Source organism: Suricata suricatta, chromosome 7, assembly GCF_006229205.1.
Source record: "Suricata suricatta isolate VVHF042 chromosome 7, meerkat_22Aug2017_6uvM2_HiC, whole genome shotgun sequence".
NCBI lineage: Eukaryota > Metazoa > Chordata > Mammalia > Carnivora > Herpestidae > Suricata > Suricata suricatta.
Genome location: NC_043706.1, coordinates 40,980,436 through 40,991,071, shown reverse-complemented (window position 1 = coordinate 40,991,071; position 10,636 = coordinate 40,980,436).

The following is a 10,636-nucleotide window of genomic DNA, read 5'->3' as shown; positions in this document are numbered from 1 at the left end:
AAAGATGAGGGGGGGGGAGGGAGCGCGCATACATTAGTTACCTCAGAACCTGTTAACACTACCAGCACCCAAATCCTCAAAGAGCCTCATCAGTTCAGTTCAGGTCAGGAAACAGCTACCAAGCACCTTCTATGTGTCAGTCACTGTGTCAGGGGTAGGGGTTCAAAGAGGAGTAAAACCCAGCCCCTTCCCCAGGCGAGTGCCTATGATATACCAATCTCTTTAACATTCATTATTTCATTGAATCCCTACAATAGTAAAGGGCTGTAAGAACCATCCCCATTTTCCAGATGAGGAAAGACAGACTCAAGAGGGTGAAGTGCTAGTCCAATTAGTAACTGGCAAAGCTGGAGTGTAAGTGCCATCTCTCTAGAGTCAGCGCCCAGCGAGCACTCATCGCTCTGCGAGAACCTACTTAGCATGTGCTCTCAGCAAAGAGAGGGGCCATTTGGCAGCTCAGTACCAGCCAGCCCATAGCCATTCCCATCGTAGGCTGCCAGACTGGCGGGGAGAGGCCTGGGGTGATGCTTGTCCCCAGAAGCACAAAAATCCCCTGGGCCTGGATATCAGAGTAACATAAAGAAATGAGTAAGATTTTACAATATATATATATATCACACTTACAATATATAAAAGACACACAGAGTAAGGACACCAGCAAATGGAGTGCAAGGCCTGTTCTCTATAGATTCAGAAGGGAGAAGGCTGGATTTGATGGGGTTGTTGTGTAATTCCTTGAATACCGGGTTTGACCCAACATGGAACGGTCCCTGCAGATCCTTGAGTGGAAGAAGGAGGCACAAGCGGTGTGTCCTCAATCCTCCCTTTGCCCCTCCAGGTCCACTCCCCACCCTGCTCTGTTTCCAGAGGCTGATCTGTACGGAAAGAATTCCCTAGCTCCCTCAGGAGGGCGATGAAGGGAAGGAAGAGAGGGATGGAGGGAGGTGGGAGGGGGCTGTGCACCTCAGGGCAAGCTACTCATCTTTTGCAACTCATCTTTTGTGAGACTCAGTTTCCTCATCTGTAAAGGGGGATAATAATAGCACCCACTCCAAAAGGTAATTGAGAAGATTGATGAGTAAATACATGTAAAGCACTTAGAATGCCAGGCACATGGGAAGAAGCCCATGAGTGTGCACTTTTGTTAAGAGCATTTCCTTCTATGACTGATTTCTATAATGAAGTACAAACTCAAATCTGATGCAAGAGGAACTGAACAGCATTTGGCCTGTTCTCTTGGGAAAGGAGAGAGGAGAGAAAACAATAGAAGCCATTTTCATTGTTTCAAGTTGTTGAAGAGTTAGAGGCCTTTGGGGAGGGGGGTCATCCCCCTTACTCTGCTCACCATCAGGGCTATGAAGAGGGCTCCTAAATCCCTTGGGTCCCCACTCAGGTATTGAACCAGAACCAAAGATGAAGAGCCCCCGTTAGGACTGACTGTTGGAAACAAATGCCTTCTGAGGCAGATGGGCTCCTCTACCCAAACTCTAAGAAAAATGTATAAAGGGCTGGGCAGGGAGCCCACTGATCTGGGAAACTCTTCCCTGGAAAAGGAGCATACAAGACAGAACTAGAGCAATCATACAGCAGATTAGTAAAATAAATGTAAGTTAGTGTTTAGAGAACAGTTTAGCTAAAAATACCCCAGCTGAAGTTGTGATAAAGGTCATCTGAACCTTTTTATAAACCAGAGGTGCAACAGAGGGTCACCAGCTCTTGGTGGAAGTGCCGACTAGAAAATAATCCTGCCCGCAGCCCAAGTTGGTAGTAAGACAGGACATCCTACTGAGCTCTCCCATCTGCTCCTTCAGGTCCACCTCCACCTTTTCCCTCTCTACAAGCCTCAGAATAGACTTCCCTGAGAACAAGAGAAACGGGGAAGCAAAAGCCAGCAGACTGACTGATGTGGGCTGAAGGACAAGGTAGTAAATGGTGGGAGAACGCCTTTCTGCTCAGAATATCACCAGTGAGAGTTCCGGACTCGGTCAGGTGTCACCAACCATTGGGTACAACTCCTGTCTTAATTCGACACCTAGGCTCAGAAAAACGAGGTGTGTCAATGCCTTCCTGAACACTGGATATCGGTTCTTCTTAAAAAATGGCAGCATGGTCATTGATATTAATCTATGAAGGGCCTCACTCTGCACCAGGGACTGTGTCACTGTCTCTCACACCTCAGGACAAGCCTTTGGTTCGGGTAGGTCCTATTACTATTGCCATCATCTCTACGTGTCAGTCTGGAGAGATGAAATAGCCTCCCCAAGGTCACAAGACCTTACAGACCCCAGCTCACACCAGCTCTTTGGGGGGCCGGTTCCTGCATAAAGTCAGTGCACATCCCAGCTGGCACCCCCTTTGGTGGAGCCCTGAGATCTCACGTGCACTGCCTTTCCATTATTGCAACCAGGAGCCCAGAGAGACCCTACAACTGGAAGTCTAAACCGTCCTAGGAATCAAACTTCTACTCCCTGGACACCTCTCAGATAACACTGAACAATGACACCAGAAAGATCCAGGGCTCCCCAAAGGCACAGAGGGACTGTGTGTGTGTGCACCGCATGTGTGTGTGCATGCACACACATCTCCACGCCACTGCCCATCCCAACACCTAACGGAGCTGCAGCCATAGCACTCCTTGCCTCTCATCTTCATCTTATTCTTCTTGGAGGCCCTTTCCTACTTGCTCTTTGTTCAGAACCCACCACCACTTCCTTCCTTCCTCCCTTATGCATCAGCCATCTACTTCACTGACTCTCTTCCTCCCTGCTTCTGCATTTTGGTCTTTGTGTTAGTCATCTATTGCCATAATAATGCTCTGTAACAAACATCCCCAAAACTAGGTGGCCTACAACAAGCATATATTTAATTACTAATGAGTTTAGAGGCCAAGCACATCAATATACTTTAGACAGCAGGTCAGCCCTGGCTCCAGGGTATAGCTCAGGTTTGCTGCCTGAGATCTGTCTCATTCTCCTGGGTTCAGGAGCCCCCTAACACATGTTCTTCTCATGTCAAGTGGCATAAGCACAAGAGGGCTGAGTGAAATGGCACATTGTCACTTCCACCCCTATTTGGTGAGCCGAAGCAGGTTATATGGGAAAGCCTAAAATCTCTGAAGAGGGACATAAATTCCATCCACACCAGTGGGGGAAATAACACAAAGTCACATGGGATGGAGCGTGGCTGTGTACTCTTCTTTAAAGTTCATTTACATATTTTGAGGGGCATCTGGGTGGCTCAGTCAGTTAAGCATCCAACTTGGGCTCAGGTCACAATCTCATAGTTTGTGGGTCAAGCCCTATGTTAGGTTCTGTGCTGACAGCTCAGAGCCTGGAGCCTGCTTCAGATTCTGTGTCTCCCTCTCTTTCTGCCCCTCCCTCCCCTGCCAGCACTCTGTCTCTCTCTGTCTCAAAAATAAACATTAAAAAATAAAAATAAAGTTTATTTATATATTTTGAGAGAGAGGGAGCAAGTGTGAGCAGGGGGGCGGCAGACAGAGAGGAAGACAGAATCCCAAGCACAGAGCCTGACATGGGGCTCTATCTCACAAACTGTAAGATCATGACCTGAGCCAAAATCAAGAGTTGGACACCTCACAACTGCACCATCCATGCACCCCAGTCCTTATTGCTTTAAAGTTGAGGAAAGAGGGGTGCCTGGGTGGCTCAGTCGGTTAAGCGTCCAGCTTCAGCTCAGGTCATGATCTCACAGTTTGTGGGTTCGAGCCCCACGTCAGGCTCTGTGCTGACAGCTAGCTCAGAGCCTGGGGCCTGCTTCAGATTCTGTATCTCCCTCTCTCTCTGACCCTCCCCTGCTCATGCTGTCACTCTCTGTCTCTCAAAAATAAATAAAAAATATTTTTAAAAATTTAAAAAAGGGGCACCTGGGTGGCTCAGTCAGTTGAGCGTCCAACCTCAGCTCAGGTCATGATCTCACATTCATGGGTTCAAGCCCCATGTCGGGCTCTGTGTTGACAGCTAGCTCAGAACATGGAGCCTGTCTTCGGATTCTGTGTCTCTTTCTCTCTCTGCCCCTCCCCTGCTCATGCTCCATCTCTCTCTGTCTCAAAAATAAATAAAACATTAAAAAAATTTTTTTAATGAAAACTGAAAAAATAAAAAGATAAAGTTGAGGAAGGGGCCACTGTGTGGCTCAGTCAGTTGAGCATCCGATTTCGGCTCATGTCATAATCTCATGGTTTGTAAGTTCGAGCCCCACATTGGGCTCTGTGCTGATAGCTCAGAGCCTGGAGCCTACTTCAAATTCTGTGTCTCCCTCTCTCTCTCTGCCCTCTCCCCCACATGCTCCATGTCTGTTTCTCTCAAAAATAAATAAAAACATTAAAAATTTTGGAAAAAAAATAAAGTGGAGGAAGCACACCTTCTCTTCTGTCTTCTCCAACTCCTGTGACAAAATCATGATCCACGTTTCTGATGCCTGGACTGCTCACTGGATTCGCTCTGTGGGGCTTTGGAGAGAGTCAGGCCTCACCTGTGAGACCACCCGCTTCTTTCAAACCAAACATCCTCATGATTCTCATGCTTCAGAATAACGCATGGACATGTCCTTCCACCACCCATCAATCTTTTTCCAATTTCTATTCTCCTTTTTCATTTTCCAGAAACACTCCAAACCATATGTGCCTTCCCCTAGAATGAAACAGGCCTTTATAAGTTCCAGATGTTCCTTGCTCAGCTACATGGGATTCAGATTTAGGAAAGGAATCAGGGCAGGAAAGAAGCAAAACTGCATACTTAACACATTTTTCTTTGAAGTAGAGACTCTTGAATGCAAAACCTTCAGATTTAGGAGGCGAGTCTTGCAGAGCAGATGAAGAAGAAAAATTTAGAAATCATTATCCTTCAAACATGGCTTCGATTTATTCTAAGAGATGATGTTCAAACCACCACCAAACACTTAACCGAATCCACTTAAGGTGAAGGAATCCACTTATTACTGTGAAAGGCAGTGGGAGAAAAATCTATGAGAACAGTCCTCAAGGTACCCTTGCTGGCTGGGGACTGTCATCACACAGCTGGACATTAATAAATTCACACCAAATAGAAAGAAATGAGACGCACATGGTGTCTGATCTCAGAGCCTCAGCCAGTCTGCTTTGTATCAAAAGCCCTCAGCCTGGGCACCTGGGTGGCTCAGTTGGTTGCATCTGACTTTGGCTCAGGTCATGATCTCTTGAGTTCAAGCCCCACATCAGGCTGTTTTAGATCCTCTGTCCCCCTCTCTCTGCCCCTCCCTTGCTTGCTCTCTCTGTCTTTCTTTCTCTTTCAAAAATAAATGGATATTTAAAATAAAAACTATTAAAGAAAGGAAGTCCATGGCCATGTGGGCAGTCCCCAGAGGATCCAATGCACAGAGAATGAAAGTAGAATGGTGGTTACCAGGGGACGGGAGAGGAAAAGGGGAGTTAATGTTCAGTGGGGACAGAGTTTCAGTTGAGATCGATGAAAACGTTGTGGGGGTGGATGGCGGTGACGGCTGCACAACAAGGCAACTAAACTGAATGCCACTGAATCGAACGCTGCAAACAGTTAAAATGGTAAGTACATTTACAGTGAAAATAAAGTTTGAAGCCCACGACAATTGGAAAATCCATCCAGCCATCCACCTAAATGCACTTTTTGGCCCCTATAGTTCAAGGACAAGGTTTCAAATGGTGGAGAAATAAAGGAGAGGATGAGAGATACAGGTAAGTACTGGGAAGAAAGTGAAGCCAGCTCCGGGAGTGAGGGGCAGGGCTTGGGACCCAGGGCTTGAGGGACAAGCTTAGAGAGGTCATTCTGTCTCCAAAGAACATCAGGAAGCAATCATATACTTTCTTGGTTTGGGTTTGTTGTGTTTTGTGGGGAGAGATTAGATTAAAATTCAAATGCTTTGTACAGTGTGCCAAAGAGTTACTGCTCAATATATTTATCTATCATATAAAAGAGGACAATGTTTATTCAGAGCAAAGAGAAGCCTTCTCATTTATAATTGAAATTTATCATTTCAGCCAAATCCAAGGGCTTTTATTTGGGTCTTTTATTTGTTTTATTTTTAGGATCTTTTTATCCAGCCACAGTTTTGCATGAAAAACAAATGTGGTCTTTGTTAAAAGTCAAAGAAAAACATTCATATGTGTATATACACGCATAATATATGTAGGTGTGTACATGTATATACACGTATATGTATATGTGTGTGCACATATGTGGGGGGAATAATTTTCCTTAAAATAAGATTTAAGCAATTTATAAACTTTTTTACTTAAAAAAAAAATTTTTTTTTGAGAGAGAGAGACAGAGCATAAGTGGGGTAAGGGCAGAGAGAGCCGGAGACACAAAATCTCAAGCAGGCTCCAGGCTCTGAGTTGTCAGCACAGAACCTGACCCAGGACTTGAACCCATGAGCCATGATATCCTGACCTGAGTCGAAGTCAGAGGCTTAACCAAATGAGCCACCCATGTGCCCCTAAGCAATTTTTTTTAAACTGTTAAATTTTGACTTTGACTTAGGGTTTAGCTAAACTCAGAACTAAGTCTTAACTTTGGGAACTAAAGAAGTAAGCAAAAAGTTTGGGGTGAAACCCCAAGGAAGCCAGCCTCGAACCCCAGACAGGGAAAGACAGCTCTCACCACTGCTCCTTTCTACCCTTCCTAGCTTCTCTTCTGTGCCCTGCAGCTCGCCCCTGTACCCCAACTATCACAGTCTGGATGCTTCCCCTGAGTTAATGCTATCTGGGGAAAAGAAATGTCAAGTGTCCTTCAGGCATCGATATTTCTGCAAGGCTGCTCCAAAGTAATTAATTACTGCCCTTCTTTCTCAGTCTGCCAAGTGCCATCTAATCCCTTTGATTTATCTTTCCCTGTAGTCCCCTGCTCCAGTAAGGGTAACATCATCATCCACAGAACTGACAACCAGAATTAAATAATTTACCCGTTTATCTATCAGCCTGTCGTTGAGGATGAGACGATGAGCCAACTCATGCTTTTGTGAGCACAGATTTAATTTCTGAGGCTCCCGGCCACTCCCTTCAGCTTTTTCCACTGCTTAACAATGAAAGAACAGAGGCTGTTTGCTCAAGACCCTTCTCATTCCTGGATGATAGATCCTAGGTAATGTCTGCTTACTCACATCCCAAGAGGGTACATTGCTCACCCTGAAGTTTGCAGGATTCTGTCCCCTGCATGGGAAGATCTTGGAATAAGAAAGAAAGGAGAAAGAGGGAAATTCAAAATATTTGTTTCACAGGTTCTATTTCTCAAGGCAGAGAAGCCTCTGAATGGGCTTTTCAGCTCGGGCTTCCATAATACACAAATACTGCTCCCTTTTTAAGGGGAGCTTAACACTGTCAGGAGCTAGAACAATGGCCAGCAAGGATTCTGTCCCCCCCCAGAGAGCCTCCCCTGAGGCCCCGAGTCAGGACTGGGTATGTCCCGCCAATGTCGATCAAGTTTCATATCCACATGCTCATCTGTCAGTGTCCCCACACACGGTCTACCCCACTACAAGGTCCCCAAGGGCAAGGACTCTGTTGGCACATAGTAGCCATTCCATAAATATTTGTGGGACCGAACTGAATTCATAGCCTCTCCATATTCCATCAACAAGTGGAGTACAACTCCTTTGTCTGCCAGCATTTAGAAAATTTCTGGGGATGTTTCCAAATAAGTAAAGTTGCCCCTGTTAGGCCTTAAACCTTGTTATTGAACTCTTTCTAAAATGCTCTGAATATTTTCTTGATTTGTTAACAAAATATAGCAACATACTGTAACCTTTCCTTGATGTCCTGTGTGTGTTTGCTGGCTTGTGAGTTTCCCTGCTCTAAAAGTGAGATTTAAAATGGCTTAAACAGCGGCGCCTGGTGGCTCAGTTGGTTAAGCATCAGACTTTGGTTCAGGTCAGGATCTCATGGTTTGTGAGTTCAAGCCCTGCATCAGGCTCTGTGCTGACAGTGTGGAGCTTCTCTTGGGATTGTCTCTGCTCCTCCCCTGCTTCCTCTCTCTCTCTCTCTCTCTCTCTCTCTCTCTCTCCCTCCCCCTCTTTCCCTACCTCTGTCCCTCTCACAATAAATGGCTTGAATGGGAAAGTTTGTTCTCTCACCTGGAACAACACAGGAATGACTAGCACAGGGGGCCTTTCGAGACACCACAGGATAAGAGCGAAGCTGTTTTCATCCTTTGCTGTTTATCCCTGGGGGCTTCCCTTGCCCCTAAGACCGCATCTCAGCCAGTGGAGAGGAAAAGGCAGACGGGAGAGCTTGTGTGACCAGGCACATCTCGCTTCTCTGAGTCCGAGGACCACTGGACCACACTTAGCAGTAAGAAAGATTCAGCAGCTGCAGTCCATGGAAAATGTGGGGGGTCCTATTACCAAGAGAGAGCAAATGGGAACTTGAACACTGGGGAGAGCTTATAGGGTCTGCCACGGCTGTCTTTTAGAAATCCAAATCACAGCCCTACCTGTCCTACAAGGACAGCGGAAACGTGCAGGACCAACTCCGAACAAGGACCCAGACTGCTCAGGTTCACGGATTCCCCTCCACCCTCACCGTGAGGCCATCTCCTGCTGTTACGAATATGCTCGCTTATAGTGGCCCCACTTCCTAATCATGAGCCCAAAGCTAGAAAACCAACTTTCCAAGCTTTTTAGAATCACACATTTTAAACCCCTGCAAGTGGGCATGCAAATACGCACTTAGACAGGAAGTCAGGAGAGACGGTTAATGAGATAGGTTTGGAAACCAGGTGGCCTGGGTTTAAATTCCTGCTCTATCACTCACCGTCTGTGTATCCTTAAGCAAGGCAATTAACCTCTCTCAGTGTCTTCATCTGTAAAATGGGAATAATAACAGCAATTTACCTCATTGGATTGTAAAGATTAGCTAAGTTAATCCATATAAATCAAGTTCCTTTCCAAAGGCAAGGGAATCAAAAGCAAAAATGAACTACTGGGACCTCATCAAAATAAAATTTTTCTGCACAGCAAAGGAAACAATCAACAAAACTAGCAGGCAACTGATGAAATGGGAAAAGATAGTAGCAAATGACATATCAGATAAAGGGCTAGTGTCCAAAATCTATAAGGAACTCACCGAACTCCACACCTAAAAAACAAATAATCCAGTGAAGAAATGGGCAGAAAACATGGACAGACACTTCTCCAAAGAGGACATCCAGATGGGCAACAGACAAATGAAACGATGCTCAGCGTCACTCATCATCAGGAAAATACAAATCAAAACCACACTGAGATACCACCTTGTGCCAGTCAGAGTGGCTAAAATGAACAAATCAAGAGACTATAGATGCTGGCGAAGGTGTGGAGAGATGGGCACCCTCCTACACTGTTGGTGGGAATGTAAACTGGTGCAGCCGCTCTGGAAAACAGTGTGGAGGTTCCTCAAAAAATTAACAATAGAACTCCCCTATGACCCAGCAATAGCAATAGCACTGCTAGGGATTTGCCCAAAGGATACGGAAGTGCTGATGCATAGGAGCACATGTACCCCAATGTTCATAGCAGCACTGTCAACAGTAGCCAAATCATGGAAAGAGCCTAAATGTCCATCAACGGGCAAATGGATCAAGAAGATATGGTTTATATATACAATGGAATATTACATGGCAATTAGAAAGAATGAAATCTGGCCATTCGTAGCAAAGTGGGTGGACCTCGAGGGTGTCATGCTAAGTGAAATAAGTCAGGTGGAGAAGGACAGATACCATGTGTTTTCATTCAGATGTGGAACAGGAGAAACTTAACAGGGGAGGGGAAAAACAGTTCAGGGGAGGGAGGGAGGCAAACCATGAGAGACTCTTAAATACTGAGAACAAACTGAGGGTTGATGGGGGGGTGGGGGAGAGAGGAAAATGGGTGATGGGAATGGAGGAGGGCACTTGTTGGGATGAGCACTGGGTGTTATATGAAAACCAACTTCACAATAAACTATTACATAAATAAATAAATAAACAAATAAAGCATGTTTCCTGGTGCGTTGTAAGTGCCAGGTTTTTCATGTTTATTTATTTTTGAGAGAGAGATATCACACGTGCACACACACATGTGCACGCACACACGTACACATAAACATGTGTGTGTGTGTGTGTGTGTGTGTGTGTGTGTGTGAGAGTAGGGGAGTGGCAGAGAGAGGGAGACAGAATATGAAACAGGCTCCTCACTGTCAGCACCAAGACCCACATGGTGCTCCAATCCACAAACCATGATAACACAACCTGAGCTGAAGGTTGGACGCTCAACCAACTGAGCTACCCAGGTGCCCCAGGAAAGCTATTATTATTAATATAAATAAGTTAGATTCCACAAGCTCTGAGTGAGGGTAGGAAAGACACCCCCTTCCTTCAAACTGAGTTTCCTGAGCTTTCTGGCAGGACTCGTCACTGCTCAGGGGACCATTTTCCTCACCCCCATCCTCTGGGCTGCGTCCCAGATCATTAAAGCTGCTAGAAGCCAGAGAAATGGCGTGTCGATGGAAACTGGAATCAGTTTGAATTTTGATATGTTTTATCTCACTCACATCCTGCATGCATTTTTAATAGCATCTCAAAGACAATGGAGTAAGCTGATAGCAAATGAAAACGGCATTAATGTCAGGATCCCCAAGTCTGTGTTTAGTTTT